The sequence below is a fragment of the Aphelocoma coerulescens genome, chromosome 2 (genome assembly GCF_041296385.1).
Source record: "Aphelocoma coerulescens isolate FSJ_1873_10779 chromosome 2, UR_Acoe_1.0, whole genome shotgun sequence".
Taxonomy (NCBI): domain Eukaryota; kingdom Metazoa; phylum Chordata; class Aves; order Passeriformes; family Corvidae; genus Aphelocoma; species Aphelocoma coerulescens.
In genome coordinates, this window is record NC_091015.1 from 158,438,990 (window position 1) to 158,465,222 (window position 26,233).

Consider the following 26,233-nt stretch of genomic DNA (forward strand, 5'->3'; position numbering starts at 1 on the left):
AGAGAGAAAAAGAGAAGGAATTAAAATCACTAATATTTTTGCAGAAAATTAATTCCCGCCATGATCTACAAGAAACATCTTGAGAAATTCACAAAGGAATTTACACTTGTAAACAGAGGAAAATGGAAACAAACCCAGTTTTATCATCTGAATGCAGTACTGCCTCAGATGCCAGGATTAGGAGATTTCTATTTCAGAAACTGCAGGAACATTAGTGTGTGGATTATAGCTAAAATACTTTGTGGAATAGTGAGCCAGACACAATGTGTATGAATAGCTTTTCACTGCCTTGCTCCAAAGTCTTGAGTATTACAAAAGCCACAATGTGACTCCAATACAAATGTTTCTATTTAGCAACTGCTACTGAGGGATCATAAGAAAAAACTCTGCTGTGCTCCCGGCGGTGTCTGACTCAAGTTTATGATGTCATTCATTTGTTAAATGCAATCTAAGGTATTCTGTGCAACCATTGCACGTCAGAAAGTGAAGTGAGCACTTCTCTTGGCAGCATCAAAGATGCATTTTCCCTCTGTAATTCCTATAAGCAATGGAGCATCAACATAAAGAGTTGGATTTGCCAACGGTGATTCTCAGAATAAATCTTAAACACGTGTTACTCATGTCTCATATCTATTCTTATTCTATCATCTGGATGGGTTAAGTCATGCACATTCTGAAACCACGCACCATTGAGGCTTCTGATATTTTATAGATGTATCAGTAATGACTCTGATGATTTTCACCTTGTAGAGGATTTTGAAATTTAAACATAGGCAAGGTAGCAGCAGTTGTCTTGCGCAACTGTGAAGATGAAAGTGTTTGCCATTACATGCTGCAAAGTGGAACAGATTCTGATATTTGAGTATTGGGAATTGAGACGAGAAAACAGCAGAGATATGTCTGAGGTGGTGAGCTCTGGATACCTTTTGATTTGGAGAACAAAATAAAATCAGCATTGTCTCCAGCAGTAAATCCTATACAAATTCCAAATGTATTGAGATGGGTTCAAAAAATCCAAATTAATTTCTTTAGGTTTTGGCTTATTAAAAATATATAATATCAATTATGACATTAAAAAATGTTGTTTTCAAGTATCATAAAGCTTGTTTTATTAAAAACTTTTTCCTGTTCTGCAAACTAAACATCAAAATTTGATGAGATTTCCTGCAGTATTTCAGTTGTCCTGGAACTAAACTTTTTGGCAAAGGTGAAGCTTAAAATTGATGTAATTCCACATGTATACATTCCTCTAACAGTCAGTATTTATGTGCAACCTGATCCCTGAAGTTGCTGCCCTATTTTTTTAACGTTTTTAAATAGTTTTAGAATAAGTTCCCTAATATTTTGCAGTTGAAAAGAGCAACGGAAAATGCATAAGAAGAGAGAATCATGTAAACATGATTTTATCCTGGCCATTGTATTCCTTTTTTATGCAATCCTCTTCAGTAGCTGGAAATTTATGTTGCTAGCATGTAGATGAAAACAAGCAGATATGTAGTAAACTATTTTTGTGAGGATGATTTAAAGCGTTTCTGAAATGTCTCTGTTGCTGCTCCAGATCACTTTCTACACTTGCAATGAAAATGCTGAAGGGACTTTGAAGCTTCCTATAGCTCCTTTCATAACTTCAGTTTTTTGACCAAGACTCCTCTGACTTGACACTCTAAGTTTCATACAGCTGGTTATTTATTTATTTATTTATTTTTAAAGCAGGTAAAAATAAATTCTTATTGCTTTTTTACTACACAATTTTTTTAGATGTATTTTTTCCACTGAAAACTCCAGATCCTCAGAGGACATCCCAGCTTATAGCCATGCATACATTACCTCTTTTCCCTCTTGTGAAGCTGATATCACCTCAACCACTCTGAGGAGCTGAGGGAAACCTCTGCCTCATTTAACTACAGCTGTCCCAACATGCAGGTGTATTATATCATTATATTATTAGCTCCACAGGAACCACCCAGAGGTCATAAATCTGCTGCATGAATATCAAATGGGCTTCAGCTGAAACTTATGTTTATGCAGAATAAATGACTTGTATTTACAGATGCGTCTCATGCAATTACAAGTGTCAGGCTGGTGAAATGTGGCCGATGTTGGGAGCCTTGGTGACGTAACCAAGATGAGGTCAGTAAAAATGCATGCAGTTTATATGCAACCAGAGGCCTCCTACACAAGTGCAAACAGGTGGGAGTTATTTTTATTATAGTTTTAATCAGGTTTTGATGGAGTAAACATGCTAAGTTTTAAATAACTTGATGATCTATGTGCCATGAGCTTGACTGTGATTATTGCTAGTCATTTTGGTGGAACATCTACGTAAATTAAGTAAGTAAATACTCTGGGGCAGGATTTTTTCATGTGGTTGTGCATTTTGAGAACACAGGCATCTACAACTGAACAGCTCACCTCAGTCTCTCTTTGTATCTAGAGGAGAGTCAGAGTCAGCCAGTGGAGTACTGCATTTGTTTTAGCCAAAAGATGACATTTCCATTCAGTTTGAAGTATTTCTCCCTGACACTATTGGCTCTGCTGGTCTGGTTTCTACTGGCTACAAGAGGCGCCCAGACAGCTGCCTCAGATACAGATGTTTACACTATGGGGACCTTGGGAGCAACACCCCAGGCCTTGGATGGCTGGATCTAATTTAAGGACAATTTTATTTGTTGTGCAGGACTTAAGCCAGCTCACTGTGAGATTAAGCAGCTGGGGATGAATTTGGCTATTCACTGTGAGTCTTAAGGTTTGAAAACAAAAGTATTTCAAGCGAGCAGAGGGAACCAGGGGTAAGAGAGTGAATTGTATTCAATGAAGAGTGGTCATAGGGTCCATTTCATTGACTCCAGCAGGGACAATGTCTGGTTTTGGTGCTGATAGTAGGCCAGCATGTCATATGGATGTGCATGTATGGATTGATGACCCTCATTTTGCTCTTTTGAAGAAATTGACCTTCGCTTCAATGGCTACAGAAAACCAGGAATGACTACTGATACTACCTGATCTCTTGCTACTGATGACATCCCCAAGGTTTTTTTTTTTGTCAAAAATAGCAATTATGATGGAAACCGCTTTTGTGGTTTGGGTTCTGAGATGCTGAATTGTTTCGATAGATACTTGGTTATTATGCTCAGTTGAAACCATGGCAGAGAGAGAGAATTCTATTTAAAGAGCAGAGTCAGCTCCAGATTCTCTTCTTTTTGTGTACTAATCAGTGCCAAACCACAGAGCAGTGTGTGAGATTGAGACTGTTCCTTGCCTAACTCACTTCCTAACAATAAGTGAAGGAAAAAAGTTGAATATATGCTTGGTGTGAAAGATGTAGAGGATTTTGGTGGTTTTCCTATGGATCTGTAACACAGGGATGTTCTTGGGGTGTATGTTAGTGAGTTAAGCAACTCGTGTAAGAGGCCTAGGCTAAACAAAGAGTGAAGAACCTACTTATTAATCAGTGCTTGTTGTGAAAGAAATGGGGGAGATGAAAGGGAAATTAGGCATGAATAAATGTAATTTCAGCACTGGGTTCAGAGTGCTAAGCAGCTGGGTTATGGAGGCAGACTCATATCAGGTTGACCAGGGAAAGTACTCTTGAATGTAGTAGAAGCAAGGCCTGACTGCTTGTCTTGGAGGCTGGTGAGATGCAAGGGTTGATGCACATTATTTCTTACAAACTGTCGACCTTACACTGGTGCAGCATGGGTCAGCTATACCAAACTTTAGTTCAGTGCTGGGTTCTCCTCTCTTTCAGAACATGAGTATGTGTTTCCATCTGGTTTCACTCAGCTGCTTCTCTCTATACTGAAATGCATGGAAGATTCTAGGCAGGAAATGTGAGCCTGGTTCTGCCACCTCTGCCTGCCCTGCAAGGTGGTTGGGTCAGCTTGCCTGAGAGTTACATTACACTGGGCTTATCACAGTAGAGTGGCAGAGGGATTGTTAAGGGTCGCATCTCTTCTCTCTGATCTGCTTCTGAGTAGATCTTATTGACGTTATAGACTAAGCCAAGCTGAGCCGTCAGGGTTGCCATATTTATTACCATAAGGTGGATACTACCTTCATGCAGGGAAGCATCTGTGTACCACTTTAGACTAAGCTGATATCAGTGCAGTTACTTGGTCTGAGCTCCTGTCACTCAAAAAGATTTCCCTAAGCACAGATGAAGCTGTAATTGATTCCCCATGCCCCTCTCTAAAGAAGCTGCCCTGGTTTTGGATATGACCCTCAAGCAGTCTCAAACAACTACCTAGACTGTTTAACCCAAACAAGACCCATCAGATGGGCACAGTGTTCAGCAACCTAGTGTGCATTTGAAACTGAAATCTCGGAGTGAAAGGCTTTGTCCCAGCAACATCCAGTCATTCACTGTTGTTCACACTCACACCAAGGATGAGATGGCAGTTTATCCATCTGAGAAACAAGCCCTGTGCTTCTCTTCACTCTTCTGGATTTTTTCCCCTTGTTTTCATAGTTTCCTTGCTTAGAATAATGAACTGAAGTAGGTTTCTCAGTGTATGGTTTATCTGGTTATTAATGATGTGGAGCACTTCAGGACCCTTAGGACTTCTGTGTTGTTGCTTTAATAACATATTTCAAGATGTGCCACTGGCACACTTTCTATGCTTTTATGGTACAATGGTCTTAAAGTAGCATGGTGCATTTTATTTATTAGCCAGCCCATTAATCACACAGGTATCAGTTGGCTTCAGGGAAATTTTTAATTAGCGATATTTAAGGTTGAGAGAAAGTGCTTCTGTGACAGACAATGAGAGCAAGCAGAAGCAGGAGGCAGGCTATCTTTGTGACTCTGTGATTAATACAGGATATAAATAAAATATTCATGAAAGGAAATTGAAGTTATAGCCAAATCCAAATGTTGAACCTCCTTTAAACCTCAAATATAAATTCCTTGGAGATTCATTCTTTGTATTCATTAGTGGAGAGTGAATCTGATGAACATGAGAGAAAAGGGAATTTGTTCCCTAATGTAATAATTTACAATATTTAAAAATGTTTTTACTAAATCTTCTTGAACCACAATTTAATGACATTTTAAAAATCTGTATCCTTATTTGAAATGGCTCACAAGTCACTGAAACAGGTACAAAGGAGATATTAGGGGTGGAACTTGGGACATCCCTGACAGCACACCGACATGTATGAGACACAAAGGAAAGATTGTGTGGATGGCAACCACATCCTTCTGGCAGTTTTGGTTTGGTGATTGCCAACACTTAAAGCCTGCATTGTCACATGAAAAATGAATGGTACTGGCTGTGCAAACATCTCCGTTGTTAGATAATTAATCAGGTGTACTTTGTTTGATATAGCACCTCTCTGGCATGCTCACAGGCATTTCTTGAAATCGCCCTGTAAAATGGATTGTTAAGTAAGGCAAAAAAAAAGAGCCAAACAAACCCTGTAGGAAATATTGCATGTGTCTCTGTCTGCACAACTGGCAAAATGGAACATTAAATTCTTGTACTTGCACAAAGCAAATTTTTCAGTCTTAGCTGCCCACATTTAACAATTTAAATGTGGAGGGAAATTAAATTTTCTAAGTTGTTGAGCTCCTTCAGCTCCATTTGTCTGTTCTCCTTACCCTTCTTTTATGCAGCATCTGTTTGCCCTAAACACAGAGCACAGAAAAGTCCTTTGGCTACAAACTTCATACATCTTTGGTCTGGGTCCCTGCTCTGGAAAAGAAAGCTGAAAATTGATGCCTTATTACTTGAACTTGTTGGAAAGGAAGGAACATGAGTAGTGCTGCTGATAACGTGAGTCATACTGACTAGAGGCAGAAAAAGATCAGGAGTCTCCAAGGCTGCCATGAGCAGGTATGTGACAAGGGGAAGCAACAGCCCAAAAAGTACCATCAGGGTCCTGCCTACAATGGTGCTGGGACCAAGAAAAAGAGTTGTCTCACATCCCTTTTCTGGTGGCTTGTGGGGGAACAGGGAAAGCTACTGGTTACACTGTGTTACACAGTGGTGCTCTTGTTGGGAAAATGTGGTCCATACACTTGTCAGCTTTCTCAGCTTTGAGAGAACCTGTATAAGATTTCTGTATGAGAAAAAAAATCTGTGATTTTTGTGTTCTCATCAGGAGACATCTAGGCAGGTGGAGGGAGCTCATAGAGGCTTACAAATCACTTAAACCCCTTCAAATATAGGCCAAATACTTTGCAGGCACAGAATCACACAAAGGCAACCCAGGGCTCTGGGTAAGTCCACAGCTGGCTCCTTCTTGTTCAAGCCCAGATGCTTCTTATGTGCTCTACTTTGCCTCGTGTGAAAGTGGGTCTAATCACCTTCCCTTAGCCACTGAGACTCTTTTTTCCATTCTACTTTGTCTTCAGAGGTAAGGGCTTCCTTTAGTGACAAAAGATTTCAGCCTTTACCTTCCCTTTACCTTCTGTGTGCACACATAGAAACACAAAGTGCTTTTGTATCATTGTTGCTCACAAGATCAACAGGTTGCAGAATTAAAAGCAGATGTTCACACCTCCCAGGAGCATAATTTTAGATGCCTCCTATTCTTTGCAGGCATAATTTTTTCAATTACAACTTCATTAATTTTCTTTGTGACTATAATGGCTACAAATATGATGATGGAGAGGTTTTCGTTAGGCAAAAAAAAAAAAAAGGTTGAGATTCTGAATTAATTGCTTGACACCATGAATCGGGTTTGATGTGCTCTGGCTTTAGTCCAATTGCCTTTGAATAGGATGAGCATGGGGTGTACTGTTGTCCAAGAGCACAGAGCTTTTATATGACCAAAAAATACAGGTAATACTGCATTTTCCCAAAGTCTTGTGGACTATTTTTAATTGTCTTGGTGCTCTTGGAGAAATAAGATTAGGATGTGGATATCCTATTTCAAATCTCTTTGCTGATGCCATGGAATAAGCTATTAAATTTGGTAAGAAGACCATCTGAAATGTCATGTCTATCACTGTAGAGTTCTAATTAACTGTAAGGTTTATTAGCTTAAGTTGCCTTACAATTTGAATAAGGGCAAAGCTATTCATAGGGCTATATGCAACCTATGCCTTCAGTAGCTTTAAAAATGAGTTTTCCAGCCAAACCAGAAGAAAAATCCATCACTCTTCCTTGTGCAACTTAAGCTTTACCCATTCTTGTTATTAAATTATTGTTACCAAGAATTTAAATTAGGGATTTTTCATCATTCACAAAGTAGACATTTGGGAAGAAGTTACCATTGGAAGAGAAGTAAGACCCAAGCCAGTATCCCAGGGATGAATGAGAGCATTTGTAAATTGCTGATAGGTCTTTTTTTCCCCTCTTAAATAACAGTCCCCTTCCTTCACCCTCTCTGAAGTTCAGATTACGTGAAATTCAGAATTCACCTTCTCTTCCATTGTAACAAATACGTCACACTGAAACATATTTCCCCTGCTCTAATTTTTCACAGGCCATTTGGCAATCCATCTTTCCAGACCATGCTGTGCAGGTGTATGATTGTATTTGAAATTCCTGCACCCATTAATCACTGCTCTGTGACTGCTTTACTCCATACTCACTACGCTCCCTTCCTCAGTTCTGGTCTGCCACTGCTCTGTAAACTGTTTACTTTTCTGGTGCAGCGTTCACTCAGCATTTTGGCAAGCTCCAACAAATGTTCCCAATTGTTCCCAGCTGACTGTTGGCCAACAAATGCAATAGACTTTTCTTACATGGAATTTGATGCCTACATATGTTTTCCCTTGCTCACTGTTTCAGGCAGCTCTTTTAATGCTGTTATCACCTGGTCTCACCTTGCCTCTGTTGTGACTGTAGAATGGAAACAACTGTCACACAGGCCTGAACATGGTTTCCAGCTCCTGCCTCTTTGGGTTTTTTTTTGTTTCCTACCATATATCTTTTGGTTTTCAGGAGGCTCATTTAACTCTTGTACTGCTTTCAGTCAGACAGAAGACAAGGTTGCTCTCACGGAACAATGGGAAAAAAAAAAGTGCCAATCAGAGATGCAAAAACCAGAAAAAAAATTAGAATTTCCACTACTTTTTTTTGAAAACAATGGCATAGAACTGATGCTTTAAATATTTTCACTACAATAGGCACACAGCCTTGTGCAAGGTTGTGCTACAAATACACTGAATAGGAATATCTGGAAATATCTAGCTATCTAGAAAAGCCTAAAGAACAGTCCATCTGTCTGTTTCATGTTCTGATCTATATTTAGCTCACTGTTACCCTTTTGTATTTGTGTGTTGTATAATTTTGGCTCTTCTGCTTTGAATCTTAGCCAAAATAAGCCTGAAAAAAAAAATCAAAAAACTTGAAACCCAAGCCCCATTGTGCAAATATTTTAGAATGTTAAACAAGGCTTAATCCTATTCAGGAGAAAAAGACTTCAGGAGTTTCATTATGGATAGTGTGTTTATTATTGTTATTCTGTGCTGGTTGCTCATCTATCCTGCTGGAGCATAAAACACACTTTGCACTCTGTGTGCTGGTAGATACCTCAATGCTTCATCTTCAGGCAGAAGAATATATTTGGGTCACTTGAGGACAGAGTGTGGGTGGTGCTTGACAGTTTTTATAAACAAATCAAAATACCTCTGGTCTCCCCAGTGCCTAGTTAGCTGTATGCTTTCCAAGTTCACAGTGCTGAAAGTGTGGAAAGTTAGATCCTCTCCATGCAAAGAAAAAGAGGTAAGTGTAAGTTTGATGTATTTCATCTGACTTCTGACTTCCTAATGGTCTAGCTCTTAAAATTCCCTCACCCCTACTCTATCACTGCACAAGGAAGTGCAAAATAAACATAACTTCTATCTTGAGAAGACAGCAGATAATTTGTGAGACCACAGATGAGAGATGTTTCCAGCCTGCTTCTGCCTACACCCCTTCTTAAAGCCTTGATATTTAAATTGCACCCGTTTATGCTCCCTTATGCAGCGATGGAGTAGGTGTCAGCAGGCCTACAGGAGATTGACTGGTGATACAGAGGTACAAGGCAGAAGAAGGGAATGTAATTTTCTCCACTTTCACACCAGTTGAGAATTTGGCACCTGACAAGTTTGTCAGATGCTCTTGCTAGCTTATCCCATTGAAAGCCACATAAGGCATCACTCTCTTGAAAGAATTTTTGTCCAGCTGTTTCTGACTGGGAGTATTGCTGTGAACCACCATATCTTGTATATTTTCTGTGTCTCATGGACCTACCTGACTAGCAGATGCCAGTATAATGGGCATCTACTTCTTTACTTCCTACCTTTCTACTGCTAGACAGGCTCCTTCATACGGCTTAGTGATAGGTACATTTCACTGCTGTGATGTTTTTAGTAGTTGCAACTTCTTAACTCACTCAGCTACTACAGTAGTAGTCTTGAGGATGTGTTCATTGCACATTTATAAAATCACATGCCAGCAACTGCAGATATACAATAAAATTTTATTTTTTAAAAAAAGACTGAGCTGGTCTCAGTGCTACTAATGAAGAACTTGCCTTATTTGATTGCCTAAGTATTTTAAGTACTTAGTTGAATAACATCTTTTTGCCTATAAAATTCGATTTAATGATAAAAAATTAAAGCCAGAAGAGGTATTTTGAGATTTTTTTTGTGATTAATTTTTTTGGGTGATTTTTAAAAATGATTTTAAAGGACAAGAAAACAAGAAGATTAACACTTAAATCCATTTTCTGTATGAAAGAGCCATCACCATTTAAAAAACTTGTTAGAGGTGGCCTCGGGAGTAGTAGCAGAAACTCCCATGATAATTCTTTTCCCAGAGGCACTATGAGCTATAGAGTCCAATTTATTCACTGATGTAAGAAATGACCCATGCTCACGAGTCAGTCAAGTGAGAGAGTTAAGCACCACTAGCATGTCCTCCACTTCAGAAACAGCACAGCTGCTCTCAAGCCTCCACTTCCACCACAGAAAAGTCCTCCTTACTTAAGTAAAATGGGAATTTCTTCATAGTATCAGACATTTTGTTTCTTCCCTACCCCGCCTTCCTGTTCTGAAACCATTTGTCCCAGCACTACAACCCAGTTCACCTTAGCAGGTCCACCAGCCATCTGTGGGCTCTTGCATCTTCAACTCCAAATGAGTGTGACTGAAGACAAGAAGGGAAATTTTGCTTTCTATTCATGGCAGGAATAGTAAGCAGTTAGAGAGAAGAGATGAAAATGTCTGATATTCTGCCTTCCTAGGACTGTTCTCATTGAGACTATATAGTTGAAGTCACTCAGGACAATTCCCCTAAGATTTGATTCATGTCAGAGAGAACTGCAAGTCCAGACTGCATTTGAGAAGAGAAGCCCTGGGATCTCCCAGTGTCTAGGCAATTCTGCCTCAAGGAGTTCCTAAGAGAACATTTACCTTTCATGTCCTTCAGAAATTTTCCCTCTCAGGAAGCTGACTGTGTGTACTGCTGAAAAGGAGAGTAATACTATAAAAAGCTTTGCAAGTAGGGAAGGAAAAATGTCATTGAGTCAAGTGTTACTGGGAGACAGTGATGAAAGTTCAGTATTTTTATATGTGTACACAGAGCTTGGAGACAGAGAACAATCCCCCCCCCAGCATCTTTTCATGCTGACTTCAGTGGCAATTTTTTTGTTCAAAGCCTTCAGGGTTTGAACCTTGTTTAACACTGCTCTGTTGAGAAATTCTGCTGCTCAACAGTCAATGCCTAGTCAACAAATTGTGCCTGTGATTTTGCAGTAGGATAACATTGTAGATAAGACACACCTACTGGGCACTTTCAAGTTATAATATTGTGTTAGTCATTGCTTTTATGTATGTTTATACACAATATCTGCCCGAAGGTACACATTGATTTCCAACAATCAAGAACACATTTAAAATTGGCTGAGTACTTAACCTTTGCTCACAGAAAGTATATTTTAATACTTTTTTGCTATTAAGAATTATTAGCTCAGAAGAGTTTGATATGGCTATAATCATCATCATGATTATTGACTTAAACTAAAATTCTTCCAGAGATTTTATTCCTTTTATAAAGTTGAGTTATACTTGTAATTTACCTTCTATTATTTAATAGGTGTATTCCATTCACATGTATTGATTTAAGTGGATTCAACTGTATTTCAGGTAAAGATTTTCTGACAACTAAAACCAAAAATCTACTGTGGTGTTACTTTACTTGTAACCAGTAATTTTGTGAATTTTTATAGTTAAAAAAAAAAAAAAAGAAACAAAAAGGAGGTTACAGACTGTGATTCACACTGCAGGATTAAATCCTTAAATCCAGGACAATGATTCTGACAGCCTTCTTTCCAGTTAGAGCTAACCTCTGAAACACCTAAAATCAATCAGTGTTTCCTTTTTTTTTTTTCTTAGTTCCCCAGCTGCCAAAAACTAAGTTCACTGGCAGCATCATGGGCCGAACAATGGAGTTTCCCATTTCTTCCTGAACTCAGCTGTCAATTCAGAGTTGTGAAGACTGAAACTCAGACTCCTTCCCAATCCCTGGAGATGAGGAACCCATCGGAGGCCCTCCTGACAGCCATCACCCACCTACAGCCACAGTGTGAAGCCCAGCAGCTGTTGTGCCCCTTTTGAGAAGAACAATTGGATGGAGAGGTAGGGATGCTGTTGTCCTCTGCCCTTTGGCTATTTTCCTCATGGGAAATCCATCCAGGTTGTTGTAGATGGTGTGGGCATCATCACCTTGCCAGGGCTCAAATTGGTTGTATTCTCTTGCTGGTGAGTACTGGAATAGGGCCGTTTTGTATCCCTCCTGTTAGAGCTCTACAAAAAAGGACAAGGCTACAGAAGGGGAACCTATTGGTGAAGGAGTCCTGAGTCCTGATCTCTCATTTTCCCAAGCTCATTAATTTGATAAGTAGAATTGGAATTGTAGCCCAGGTCCAGTGCCCAGTTGTAAGACTGCCTGTCTGAAATATAGGCTCGATTTTTAAATCCTTCCTCTGCTCAGTTTGACCTATCTGAAGTTTCCTGCACCTATCCTAATCACCAGGATAAATGGACATTTCTTGTTCAGCTTTGGAAGAGAAAGATTCATCCATCTCACAGAAAACAGAGCAGATTCAATGACTTTGGTAGCGAGAAAATAATCTCAGTAAGTGTGTAAATATGAAAGGCAGCTTCAAATTTGTATCACTTGACCCAAAAGGACCTATGCCTAGGAATGGTTAAAGCTACACCTCATGATGTTATCACAGAATCCCAGAAGGGGTGGGTTGGCAGAGATCTTAAAGATCACCCATTTTCAACCCCCCTGCCATGGGCAGGGACACCTTCCACTAGACCAGGTTGCTCAGGGCCCCATCCAACCCGGCCCTGAACACTTGCAGGAATGGGGCAGCCACAACATCTGTGGGCAACCTGTTATGGGACAACACCAGCTACTGGGAGCAGTGCCTTTGCTCGTGACAAGGCATGAGTTTATCTGTAAGTCCAGGCCTTACTTTCCAAGTTGTTTTGGGGCTTGTTCATTCAGAAATTACCTACCATTTATTTACAGCTGCCTATCTAGAAGATAGAGGAAGAGGCTATTTCACTTGGAATGATCCCACGCAGTTTAATTGGTTTAAAGCAAAGAATTTTACTGCTTTGGAAGAATGGTTTTGTTCAGATACCTCTTGAGACCTATTTCGTAGACAAAAAGACCATCCTTTAGACTTTTCAGACTACCAACTGCATTCAGTGGTGCCGAGATCATCTTTACCTGAAAACCTCTGATATGCAGGTGAAGCGGACGGCTTCTGTTCTCATTTCACCAGATCAAGCTTTCTTTGCAGTCAGGTGTGAAGTCACTGGTAGTGTTAAGAGAACATGTCTTACCTGATTCCTGTTCCTGAGCTTTGCCTTTCCTTTTCCTCTTCATATTCTCCAGGCCTTTATAACTCTCAAATGCAGATTGTATCAATTTTATTGTGCCACCAGGTGAAAGAAATCCAGAGTGTAAAAAAAAAAAATTTACAAGGTTTTACAACCATGATAGAAGAAGGCAATCAATTATGTGTTCTTCAAAACAGCTCTGCCCATGTTCAGATATGGATTGTTGATGTATATCAGGAACTGTGTGGCAGCATGAAGGAACGTGGTGGTTCACGCCTGCACCCAGGATTGATTCAAATGGCCATTATCATGTTTCAGAATGTGATGGCAGTAAACAGAAGGAAAATGTGCTGTGTCTAAGAGCCTTCCATGTCAAAATACACAACAACTTTGATTGATATGTACTGACTCATGGCCATATAGGAAACATGTGAGATTTGTCAACCAGGATTACAGTGGTAAAATTATTTACACTCCCAAAATGTTCAGAGTGGTAGAGTGTTTATGTGAAATATCATGTTAATGGAACTACTAGAAAATCAATACCAGCATTTGGAGCAGATGCTATTTAATTTTTTTTTCTGGTTATAGATCATAGTACATTTTTTTTTTTATCCTTCATACTCACACATGTCCATTTTGTGTCAAATTCATTGCAGTAATTACAATGATGCTGGTGAGTACAGACAGCATCATGCATTCACTTCTACTCTTCATAGGCATATATCCTCATCTCTGACAATTCTGTTCATCTTCAGCACATTTTAATGTACCAGACAAAATTCTGCTAATCTCCTTTTTACAGAAATCGAAATTGGGAATTGATTAAGTTAATGACGGAAGTGGGCTGAATTTCTTGTCTTACCTCAGAAACCTTGAGTTTTTTACCATTTGCTAAAAGAGATAAATGAGAAATGATTTTTGTTGTGATCTGTATATTTGTTAAAGCTTTTCATATCTCAGCTGCTAAGCATTCTTAACACTGTTTTGTCTCTGGCAGCCCAAATATGTGTGGGGCTGGCAGCTTTAAGATATTCATAAATAATAAACAGACACCATAGGATTTGGTCCATGGTTAAAACAACATATCAACCACTTGTGCAAACATATTCCTGTACCATATCTTTTCATGTCCATGGTAGGAGAATTTTCCCACTAACCTCTATTTTCACCAAGGCTGGAGTCCTTTTATTTAGCTGGCAAATCTGATTGATTATTAAGTTCCAACACAAAAGCAATAGTCCTCTATAAATCAGCCTGAATAATAATAACAATTATAGTAATGATTGATACATGAGCATTTATTTGTTTTCCTCTCAGTCACATTAATGGGATTTTGATGCATAAATTTCTTCTCATTGTAACAAGATTACATGGTTCAGAATGCAAAAATGCTTTTTCATTTAATCTAAAGAAGAAAAAGTCTTCCTTACATAGAACTATGTAATGATACATATCATGTTATACTAGAGATCTCATGGAAATGCTCAGCATTGATCTGATAAAACAATGCTGTAGGGATTATAGATAAATATTGTTATGTATACAAACATTCCCTTGGGAACTGCTGTGATACTGCCTACAAAACCAAGATCATGTGTTCATGAAGAAGCTGCACAAGGTAAACAGTGTGGTTTTCTGTTCTTCACAAAGAGCAAAACACAGATAGCATATAATCAGTGAGAAAAGTTCGGAAAATGTTGCATGTTAATTTAAATGGCAGAAACTAGCAAATCAGCAATTTAACTACAGTCTGTGCTTAATGTCTTTTCCACAGATGACATATTTTTGTTTTGTGTCTGTAGAGTAATATGACACCTCAGATGGCTGCTGCTTTTATTTCTACAGTATTAGTGAAACATGGGTAAGGTGTAAACTGTAGTAGGGAAGGTGCTGATCCAGCAAATAGTTAATTCCCAAGGCTGTCTATTGAATTCAAAGATAGTAATCATGTAAGTATGTATGCAAACATGTCTGTGTTGGTAAGTTCTTGATTCAAGTGACTGCTGCTTAAGTTTTCACTGGGAGCCAGGAAAAACAAACACAGATTGCCTGGTATTTAGTCCAGTGCTTCAAACAGAGGTGAACTCTCTCATCCCAGGCTGGACTTGTCAATCTATCATTTTATATCTAGGTCATTCATACCAGAGCCTTTTTCCTTCAATTTCTAACAGTTCTACATTTTGATGCTGTTTTCCAGGAGCTAAAAAACAAACAGAAATATCAAATTTAAATGAAAGCTATATTTGTACTTGTCTTGGGGTGACTTGACGTTGTATTCCCTATCGCTGCACTATGCCCAGAAATTAGTATATATGCCTTTCTATGCTTTTAAACTGAGCCTGAGTGGAGAGAGAAGGAAAAAACAAACAAACAAAAAAACCCAAATGTCAGGGACACAGACAGAGATAACACACTCTCATTCTCTGCATTTGTTTCTTTCTTCTGTGTTCTGCTGCTGTGGGAGAGAAGCAGAAGCACCCTGCTTGCTTATTCAGCCAGCTTTCAGTTTTTTCTCCTCTGGAGAGTTGAACTTTGTTTTTCCTGGAATTTCGGATTTTTCCCTTTCTCTGCTGGATTGTTTTCAACATCAGAACACATCGGGACTGTTCTCTAGCGAGGGCCCTGGCCCCTGGAGGAGGGGGGCCCACCCTGTCCCAGTTCGAAGGAGGAGGACCAAAGGGAGGACTCTAACATTTTCCCAGGTTTTTCCTCTCCACAGTGAGAGATTGTATTATTTAGCATTATTATCCTTTCCCTGTGTGTTTGTTTAATAAATGGTTTTTATCTCTTTCACTTTCCTTCGAGGAAAAAGTTTTTTTCCCCAAACCTGGTGGGGGAGGGGTGGTTTGTAACCTGCCTTCTCTCAGAGGATATATTTCTAAATTTGGCCAAACTGGCACAGTACTGAAGCACTCTTCAAGTCCAGTAATATATACTTTTACTATGAGATCATCATGAAACTCTTAAGAAAGAACCAGTGATGAGAAATTAGACAGAACAGATGAGCTCTGAAGTCCCCATAAGTTTCAAGTTCATATTTGCAACAAGTTCATATTTGACCACAGGGGTATACAGACTCTTTTTCAGCTGATGTATGTGGCTTTTGGAAGGAATATATGAGGCTGCAATGGAGTATTAACTTTCTATTCCACCCTCCACCCATTGGGACACTTAGTGCACAGTTTCTTCTTGCCAAATTAACTCCTGACATATCTGTATTCTACATCCTGCTAAACAGTTACTCAGAAAGCTGCTCATGCATGCCCACACACACTTATTTGAGAAGTCTTAAACCACACTCTAAGGGCAACCTTCAAAGCAATTGCTCTTGAAATCCTGGCTGTTCCCAAAGCTAGGTTAAAGACATTAGAAATTTAATCACCTTCTTTAATTTCCATTTTCAATTAGTGACACACTTTATGGTGTAAGGAACACAGAAAAAAAAAGGAGGGTTTTTTCACCATATTGTTTTTCCTGAAGAATGTGTCACTACTAGAAGAAAATTCAGCTAGACTATGAAACAGTCTTTTTCATATCCCCTATAAGTAAAAACATCCCTTATCCTGGTCCAAACATCTTCTGTGTTCAACAAATGGCCCTGTTGTGGGCAGGCCTACATGGTAGACAGTGGGCAGAGGTAAGCTAGTTTGGCCTGTGCTCTAAGTAGAGCAACCAAAAGCTGGATACACATGATTATCACAGTGCTGGACCTGAGATAATTTGTTCTCCTGAAAAGCTGAGTGCATCAAGTAAGGCCTAGAGCTGGGATAACCAGGTTTGTACGGCTTCTGGTTGGCTCAGAGTGTGGGCATACCTTTTGTGTGTCTCTTGAGTAACACACTATGCAGACATATCCACATATGACACGTTGCATCATTTTTAATCATCAAGTACCATGAATCTGTAGCTATAAAAGTACTTCTAGGGAAGAAATGAAAATCAAATATTTCCTTCTGGACAATATTTTCAGGGTCTCTTTCACTATGACCTGGTTGCACACTATGTTCCTCTCTTGTTGTTGGAGGTTGACTTAGTAGGTTGAGAAGAAGGGAGAATAGACAATAGAAACTGCTTAGAAAAATCTTTCTGCTTTCAAGTTTCTATTCTAAGGTAGGCTGAAGTATCACCTTTGCCTCACTGGATAAAAGCATTGCAGGAAATCTCTTTACTCATCTGTGCCTGTGTACAATGCACATTTATGACACATATATACCCTTAGTGAATGGCCCCTGATTGAAGAAGACATGTGAGTGCAAATCTGGGCAGTCTGAGCAACTCTGCAGTCTCTTGCTTACAGGACAGTCCTTTGTGCCTTTCCTTGCTCGTTGCAAGAGGTATGAAAGAAGAATCCTGTCTGCACAAGATTTATGGCTGGGAGAAATCTCTGTCTCTTCCTGTCCACCCAAGTCTTTCGGGAAGCAGCCACACAGAGTAAGTGGAGCTCTTTTCCGGTCATCTATTTAGATTGGAAGGCCTCAGGGTTTTCTTGGAAAGCAATCACTTATGAAGTCCCCCTGCAGAATGTTGTTGAGACCTGTGCTGTGGAAATTATTGATATAATCATATTCAACCAATTTGTAAAGGCCTAGTGGGGGAGGGCATAAAGAGCCTTAGTCTGACATTTAGAATTAATGCCGGGAAAGACATCTCTCCTCCAGAGATATGTGAGAAGCCAATGTTACGCACTTGCAGTCATAGTAAATGTACAGGACCTGAACAGCTAAAAAAATAGTCTAATCAAAAGCTTGTTGAATGCTGTGGGAAACTTCCTACCAGCTTCAGAGTTGAAATATTGAAAGTATTTATCATCTAAAACAATGGAAAGAATTAATGACTAGAGAAGGGTTTGTAGCCTCTGCACAGAAATGTAATAGAGTCTGCCTCCCCATGTCTTTTGATGCTCAATTTATACATTTTTATTTGGGAGATCAATCATCAGAGTGTCTATGCAACTTACTTTTCTAAGGGAGTTTAAAAAAATGCATTTTTTAACAAATCTGCCACTTTATGATGCTGGACTAATGACCACCAACTTCCATCCCAACCTGATTTCCCTTTCCTGTTCATTATTTAATACACACTGATAAACCCAGGAAGGCCCAGAGAACTCCTGAAGCTCGGCATGGTTTGGCCTCTGTCCATCTGCTTTATGTGGTCTGTCCTGTGGTGATTGGTAGCAGAGTAAGAGCCCCAGGCTACTGTTAAATAAAGCAGGTCAGGTCGTGTTCTCTGGCCCTAAGGGCCAGCAGAACAGCACCCACATGGCTAAACCCCTCTTCCCACTATCCCCAGGTAATGTAACAACTATTAATCTGTACGAACCACACTGTGCAGTATTCAAGTCCATGGTATGGATGTGCTTGGGTTACTAACACAGCCAGAGCTGCAGATGAGTGGAGGAACACCAGGACTGCCATTTCCACTAGAAGTGGATTTGCAATGTGATCTTAGTCCATGGACATGCCCACCACAGGGAACTGACAGAACTGTGACAGTGTGTTTGTTTAGAATCGTCTTAATTGATGCTGAAGCTGTACATTGCTTCCTGTTTATACAGTCTCCAATAATCTTGGAGGATCAAACACAAAAAACTAGCCTGGCAATTTTCAAAAGCTGTCGGAGAATGTAACAGAAATGACTTAGATGAATGTGCTTTCAACTTCCATGAAAAAAAATGTGTATGTAACACATTACTCCACCATCTATGGAAAGCTGTCCATGGATGATTTTACTTCCATGGAAACATGACTTCCTCTTGCAATGTCATGAAGCCTGGGAACCTTAAGCAATAATCAAAATATAAATCAAAATATTTGAGTTTCTTTCTCTCCCTCTTGGATCTTTTATTTGGACTTTGAGTTTGGAATGTCTTTGGGATGTGGTGGGGCTCTGAAAATTAATTGACCCATTTCAGTGTCATGAAAGGTGCTTAAGATATGTATGTCCCATAAAGTCTTATGCAGTTAGTTAATAGTGAATTTTATAGGATTAGTATAAATTAACAGAGGTTTTCCCCAGGATTATATTATAATTATTATGAGTTGATTTGTGTTTTGGTTGTTCTTGGTTACTTAGTGCGTATGTACTGGATCATGTGCATTGTGTGGTTTTTAATCTTGATAACTGGCCTTGTTTTTCCAGAGTGGATGATTTCAGCCCATGGGCTCAGCAAAAAACTCAGATAACTTTAGGAATGGTGGTTTAGGAATGGTGTTTTCCAATTTAGAATTCCCATTGAAACCACTCCAAACCATGCCCTGCTCACTCACTCACTCCTCTCCCTCACCTGTGGTGGGATGGAGAAGGGAATTGGAGGCACAAAAGCTAAAGATAGTGGGTTGTGATAAGAACAATTTGCTGGAAACAGCAAAGAGATAAGAAAACAAACAGTTTTCTGTTAACAACAATATTAATCTGACAGCAACAATATTAATAACAAGACTGTGCAAGAGAGGTAAGGGATTCATATGCTCACCACTCTACCAAAACAAGCCCAATAATACCTCACTGCTGCCATGCTGGAATGACCTGGAATGGACCTCTCTCCCCATTCCCGGAAAATGAGGTGAGGTGGTGTGGAATAACCTCCAGGTCCTGGCCATGCCCCTCCTGCCTGCTGCAAAAATTAACACTGTCCTGGCTGGAACAGGATAAGGACATTTGGAAAGGCAAGAGACTGCCTGTGGAGATGTAACTGCTGCCTCTACATCTGCTCTATAAACTTTTCAAGACCAGAAAATTGTTGTTGTCATTTCAATTGCAAAAAGTTACTACAACTTGTAACTGACTATTTTAACAATCATCCTTGGGAGAAAAGGGTTTGGCCTTTCAATCAGACACCAATGTGCCTGCTCACTATGGGTGAGGTGAGGACTCCAATCTGCCAGTGCTTTTTTCCCTACTTCATTGCAAAGCCATGGAGCTTCTCTAGCCCATGAACAGTTTGTGTCCATTCATCTTCTGGCAATCAAATTATTTGTGACATGTAATAGTTTTGTTTGTCAACTGCGATAGTTTTCCAGCAAAGCATAATTTCATTCTCAGGTTTGGTGTTGGAATATGAGTGATTATATTCAACGTATTGTATCATGTTGTCTGGCTGTAGCCTCTTTCCACAAGGCCAAATATTACCATACCAATGCTGAACCAAGATTCAAATACCCCTTTTTTAGTGGTTCTGCCTTCTCCAGGTAACTTTACCTTTCTCCTTTCATAGCCCAGTGCTTGATGTTCTCTTCCTGGAAAATGCTGATAACAAAAAAAAGGCTGTAACACATTCTGAGATTTAAATATGAAAAGGAGACAGGGGATAGTTTAGCAGTGACTTCTGCGGAAGAATTTCGATCTACTAGGAGTGATGGGTAGTTTTCTTACAGGCAAATTAAACATGTTAAAGCAGGGAGCATATACTGGGATTACTTACCTCTTCACATTGCAATTCATCATTTTGCTTTCCATTTAGATTCACTATAAATGGTCACAGAGCAGGATAAAGAAAAAGCTTTTGTGCTATCTCTGAGCATGATAAAAATTATTCTAAGAAAAAAGTTCAAGTACATTAAAGAGAAAAACATTTTAATCTCCAGACTCAAATACCTTTTGATTTTCAGGGGCTCTTGCCTAAATCAAGTGAATGCAAAGGGAATCACAAGAGGTGATGATCTGCACAGCCAGGCCAGGGCTCTGAAGAAACAAAAGTCAGCATGGCATCAATCTTATTGTTGGAGACACTCTGCAGCTTTCTGTTTGCATACTGTAGATCTCTGACTTTTAGAAGAGATGACTGTATTTAGATAACCTATGGATCATCAAATCAAACATTGTGCAGTCTTGGGGGAGAGGTTAAAAGCTTTCAAGCGATTTTGTGCTCAGACATTGTAAAATAGATTGGTGCATGTGTATCTGTGATGATGTAGGTTATTTTCAGCTGCCTAATATATCCCCAGTCTTATGTCTTGGGAGGGACTGAAATTTTATTTTGATTTCTGTGTCCCCAGTTGACTGCAAACTGTAATGCTGCCATGTACATCTCAGATCTACCACTGCCAGACACTTCCATGCATGTTGATGTTTTTGGCTTAGAAATAGGAAATGGGGAGCACCTTCAAGATGTGAAGGAATCAGAGCTTCATTCCAGAGGGGAGGAGACCTGAAATATTTATGGCATTCATACTGCAGCTAGCTAACAAGGACTGGGGGGAGATGCTTGATATCATCTTCCTCAGCATCTGAGGCTGAGTTATAAAAATATACCCTCTTTTCCTCTCAACTTACCTTTAAAAAAAAAAAAAACCAACATATAAAGGAAACACTTTTAATGTCATTTGTGTGAGGTAAGGTACAGTGTATCTTCTTAAAAGCCAGGGAAGAAAAGTAGCAGGATAACCTGTTGTCATCCCTTTGCAGTACAGGATACTTTTTCACAATTAAGACACCTTTGCACAATTACAACTCTGAAAAGCAAACTGAAGCTGAAAAATTGCTCATGTTTCCCTCCCTCCTTTCTCCCCTCCTCCTGCATTCAGTACAGCTACTTTTGATGGATGCCCATGTTTCTAAATCCGTCCCTTCATTTCTTCCCCTTACAGGATTTCCTCTGTGTTTCTTTACATTGTTAACTCCAACCATTGCTATGCTCCACCTTTAACTCCTGCTCCTGATCTCTTTTCCTAATGCTTCCCATTGATTCTACTTCTCATTTGCCTCTTTTCTGACTTGGCCAAGCACTTTAAAAAGTCAGCCCCCTTTTTCCACATCCCAAAGCATGAGCATGGGAGACAGACTTCAGCCAGCCTGACTGAAAACCTCAGTGACCTCTAGGCACACACAATTGTAGCCCGTTTCAAAATGAGCAGCAGGTTTTGAGTTGATGACAGTCATTGGTCCTCCATTGTCTTGGGGAGACTGACGCCAATTTACGCCAGCTGAAAATCTGTTGTTACATCCTGCATTATTCACTGGAAACAAATCACAGTGAAACCCTCAACATTTGAATGACTTAGAATACAGACTGACTCACTGAGGTGTCACCTTTGGAAATGCATGTGTTTTACTGCTGTCTTTTACTTTCTGTGTGGGCCCTTCTTTTGTAATCTAGACTTTATGTTATTTGAACATCTGGTCCAGATTTCTTTAATTTTTTCTTCTCATCTGAGTTATTTTGGCTATTATGGCTGTTAGTTGACTTTAGACCACTTTCAGTAGTGACACTTGGGAGGAAGGACCTTGAATATAGTTTTCAGACACCTCTGCAGTACCATGACTAAGATCTCTGGGAACATATACCTTCAGTAAGAAGAAATAGGAGAAACAAAAGTTCAGAAAATGAGAAAACAATTTGACTTTGAAAGAGAGAGGGAGAAAGCCTGCACATTACCATATCCTGTAGGATGCTGGTGCTACCGGGAGGAAGGAGGGTGGTAGAGGGTGGAAAGAGTCAACGTCATCTTTACCCTTCTTTTCTGAACTATGTATGACTAAAACATCTGGGTTGGTGAAGAGTACGAGACTAGGTTCTCTGGTTCTCATCCTCATATCCAACAACAACACTGTTTGACTTAATAAGCTAAAAACTGTCATCATATCAGGGTGGAATACTTTGGGCTTTCCCCATGTTGACTGTTTCCTCACTGAAGGCATTTCTGCCTGTTTACAAATCACCACTCTATCTCTTAGTGTTAAATTCCTCTTGGGATAGGGAGGGGTCCAGCATGGCTGGATTTCAAGTACTTGCTCTGGTTTATGTTTTGAGCCTTCCTGGACAACCACAGCATGTTGTTCTCAATGATACTAATTACGAATGAGGTAATAAGTGCTTTCATACAAAACAGCTGCTTCCAGCTCCCTATCTGCACAGCAAATAAGCCTTCACTTTTACATTTTAAATTGTCACTTCTGATGTTAACCTATGTTTAGACCAGCTGTATCCCTTTACATTAATAAAAATAATGTTTCAATGGTTTGAAATTTCACAGTGTAAAAGAGTACAAAAGAACAGTTGAAGTTGTAATTTTGTTCCGCATTAGTTCCGCAAGCAGGGCTTTCCCAAACTCCTAGAGGTCTTTCAGGCCTCTGTGGGACTGCTATGAGCTCAGCATGCTCTGCTTTTCTGTCCAAAAAAGAAGTTGTAGAGCCACATCTCCACATGCATCTGGGCACAGGCATCTCTGAGAAACATCCCTGTTTCTTTTAGGGAGAAGAGACATCAATTAGTCAAGTTTTGAAAGGAAAATTTTTAAAAATAAAAAGTGATGATAAAATAAGAAATTATTTTTTAGTAAGAAATGTCTCTTTGAAATAAAAAATTAAAACATTTCATGCTGAAAATTTGACAGAAGTCTTTAACTATTTTCACTGTTTTTCCATTTTCTTTTTTGGCTGAAAACAATTCAACCTAAATTTGTACTTTTTTGCATCTGCTGCATCTCTACTTTTTTGGATGGAATGAGGCTCTTAACAACGAGATATTAAAATGTGGCTTCTGGAAGGAACAGAACTGTTGTAAGCATGTTTGTATTTGCCCTTCAAAGAAGACTTCTGCTTTGGCAGATGGAAGTTGTCAAGGTGCAGTGTTGTTGTCACGGGCTCAGAGGAGCTGAGTCCTCCTTGGGGGCTGTGGTACCAGCTGGGGACTGGCAGCACAGGGGTCTCAGCCAGGGCCCACCCCAATACCCCTGGCCAGGGAGCAGGGCAGGCAAGGGGCAGCCCCAGGCACTGGGCATTTTCAAGGGATTGGAGACGGCTGAGCTCACACCTGAGCATCAACCTGATGCTGGGGTCAGAATCAGGCTCAGACACACCCCAGGATGGCTGGGCAGGTCCATGGGGAGCAAATTAACAGATCAAATACCAGTGTTTCTACTGTGGAAAAAGGTCACTAATACTCCCTCTCATGAAACAGGAACGTTGCTCTAGTTCTGGTCTAATGAATCATTGACATATTTAAATGTTCTTGGAAGACTCCGATCCAGTTGTTGACCTAAATGGGATTATAGCACTATGCAGCAAGATTTAATTTCAGTATTGCCTATAGGCAGAAGAGAGTCCAGGAGATTTAAACAAAGGCTGACCACAATTAGAGGTAGTGTTCAACAGAAGAATGTAAAAGCACAACTGTGGTTCAGAGTTAAAACTCAGACAGATAAAATACTACATGGCTCTGCTTCCAATTAGTATGAAAAAGATGTGTTCTTGGCAATTTCTCCTTTATGCTCATGTGAGAAAGAAGAGTTAATTTAACTACAGTTAATTTCATGGCCTCTATAATGTACCCAATTATATCGTCCTAATTATTTCAAGCCCTCATATGCCTTGGTTGAGTGCCTTTTTTGGAAGAGGATATTAAATAACAATTATCCTCCTCATTAATACAATGCATGATAAAGAGAAAACAAACAAGACATGGATGAAAGGCGTAAATATCATTTATATTTTTATTCACTTTCCCCCTGATCTTTCCACAAGAGCAGCAATATTATTCATGGAGATATGAGGAGGCTTAGAGATTTTTTGTCTTGCCTTGTCATTCCACTTTTGTATGGTTAATGTGTAAGGGTGGGGGTATTTTAGAAGCTTTAAGGGCTTTTCGGAGAGATCAGCTATTATTAACCTATAGCACTAGGCTACAGCTGCAGAAGTTGAGACTTCAATTAGCTCTAATTCATCCTTGTTTTACTAATTTGGACAATGAAGCATAAAAAGGTGTGAGTGATAGTAAAGAATAAGGTAGGAGGGTAACATCCATTTCTTGTGCATGAAGACTAAAATGAGGCAAAATTAGTGCTATCTCATCCTTATGAAGGTAGACAGTACTTGGAGACAGTGTATGAGGCAGACTTCCCACACTTTTTACCCAGTTGTCAACCTTCAACTATTGTGATTAAGCAACATGCCATGGTCTTCCCCACTCTGTGAGAGGTGGGAGTGAGGGTGACAAGAACTGTGATCAGAAGAGACACTTTAGTCTGGACTCTGTTGCACCAATGGTAGAACAGTCCCCAGTGAGCTCAGATAAAGGATAACAATCATAGAAACTTTGGATCAAAAAAATGGTTTGTGTTGGAAGAGGTCTTTAAAGATCATTTAGTTCTCCTCTCTTGCCACGGACAGTCACACCTTCTACTAGACCAGGTTGCTCAAAGCCCCATCCAGCCTGGCTGTATTGGTTTGGCATGGCCTGGTTTTAGGTAGCAGGGGGCCACAAAGACGGCTCCTGTGAGGAAGCTCCTGGAAGCTTCCCACCGTGTCCGGCAGAGCCAATGGCTGATGGCTCTGAAGATGGAAATGCTGCTGGCCAAAACTGGGCCAATGAGAGAGGTTGGTAACGCCTCTGTGATGACACATTTAAGAAGAAAATCAAAACAAAGTCACAAGATTTTGGATTCTAGTCAGAGAAGAGGAGGAGGTGAGAACATGTGAGGGAAACAACCTGGCGGCACCAAGGTCAGTGGAGAAGGAGGGGCAGGAGGTGCTCCAGGCACCAGAGCCGAGGTGCCTCTGCAGGCCGTGGTGCAGCCCATGGTGAAGCAGCTGGGCCCCTGCAGCCCATGGGTCCGTGGGGGGTGCAGAGATCCACCCACAGCCCCTGGGGATCCACGGGGGATGCAGAGATCCACCCACAGCCCCTGGGGATCCACGGGGGATGCAGAGATCCACCCACAGCCCCTGGGGATCCACGGGGGATGCAGAGATCCACCCACAGCCAGTAGGGGAGGTGCCCATGCTGGAGCGGGGTGGATGCCGGGAGGAGGCTGTGATCTGGGAGACCTGGTGGAGAGAGAATGCCCTGCTTCCAGGCTGGAGCAGCCTGGCCTTGGAGCACTGCACCCTGTGGAAGACAGACCCCCGGCACAGCAGTTTTGGGAGGGCTGTGTGCCCATGGGAGGGGCTCAGGCTGCAGCAGGGCCGGTGTGGCTGCTGCTCCTGAGAGTGGACCCACGCTGGGGAAGTTCACAGAGAACTGTCTCCTGTGGGAGGGACCCCACGGCCTCACAGGGGAAGGACTCCTCTCCTGGAGCAGTGGAAGGAAATCTCAGTGATGAACTGGCCAAACCCCCATGCCCTGTCTCCCTGCGCTGTTGGTGGGAAGGAGGGAGGGGCTGGGGGGAAGAAGGTGTTGTAAGGGCTTATTTTGCTTCTCATTATCCTCCTCTGGTTCTGTTAGTAATAAATTCACTTCACAACTGAAGTTGAGCCTGTTTCACCCTTAAAGTGTTTCTCCTGGTCCTTATCTCACTCATGAAGTGTTCATTAATTTTTTTTTCCTTTCCCCTCCTCTGCTCAGCTGTGGCAGGGGAGGGTGTGCGAGCAGCTCTCGTGGGTGCTGGAGTTGGGCCAGTGTCAAACCATGACACTGGCCTTAAACACTTCCTAGGCTAGGGCATCTGCTGCTTCTTTGGGCAACTTTTCCAGTGCCTGACCACCCTCATTGTAAATAAT

At 40.5% G+C, this 26,233-nt stretch overlaps 1 long non-coding RNA gene across 1 annotated transcript; it reads left to right on the forward strand.

Moving 5' to 3' along the window:
* Positions 1-2,079: 2,079 nt before the first annotated feature.
* Positions 2,080-15,036, forward strand: LOC138105469 (uncharacterized). The gene is made up of 4 exons (XR_011148489.1): positions 2,080-2,190; positions 5,615-5,834; positions 11,330-11,572; positions 12,477-15,036. It is a non-coding gene; the product is annotated as an uncharacterized lncRNA (long non-coding RNA).
* The last annotated feature ends 11,197 nt before the right edge of the window (positions 15,037-26,233 follow it).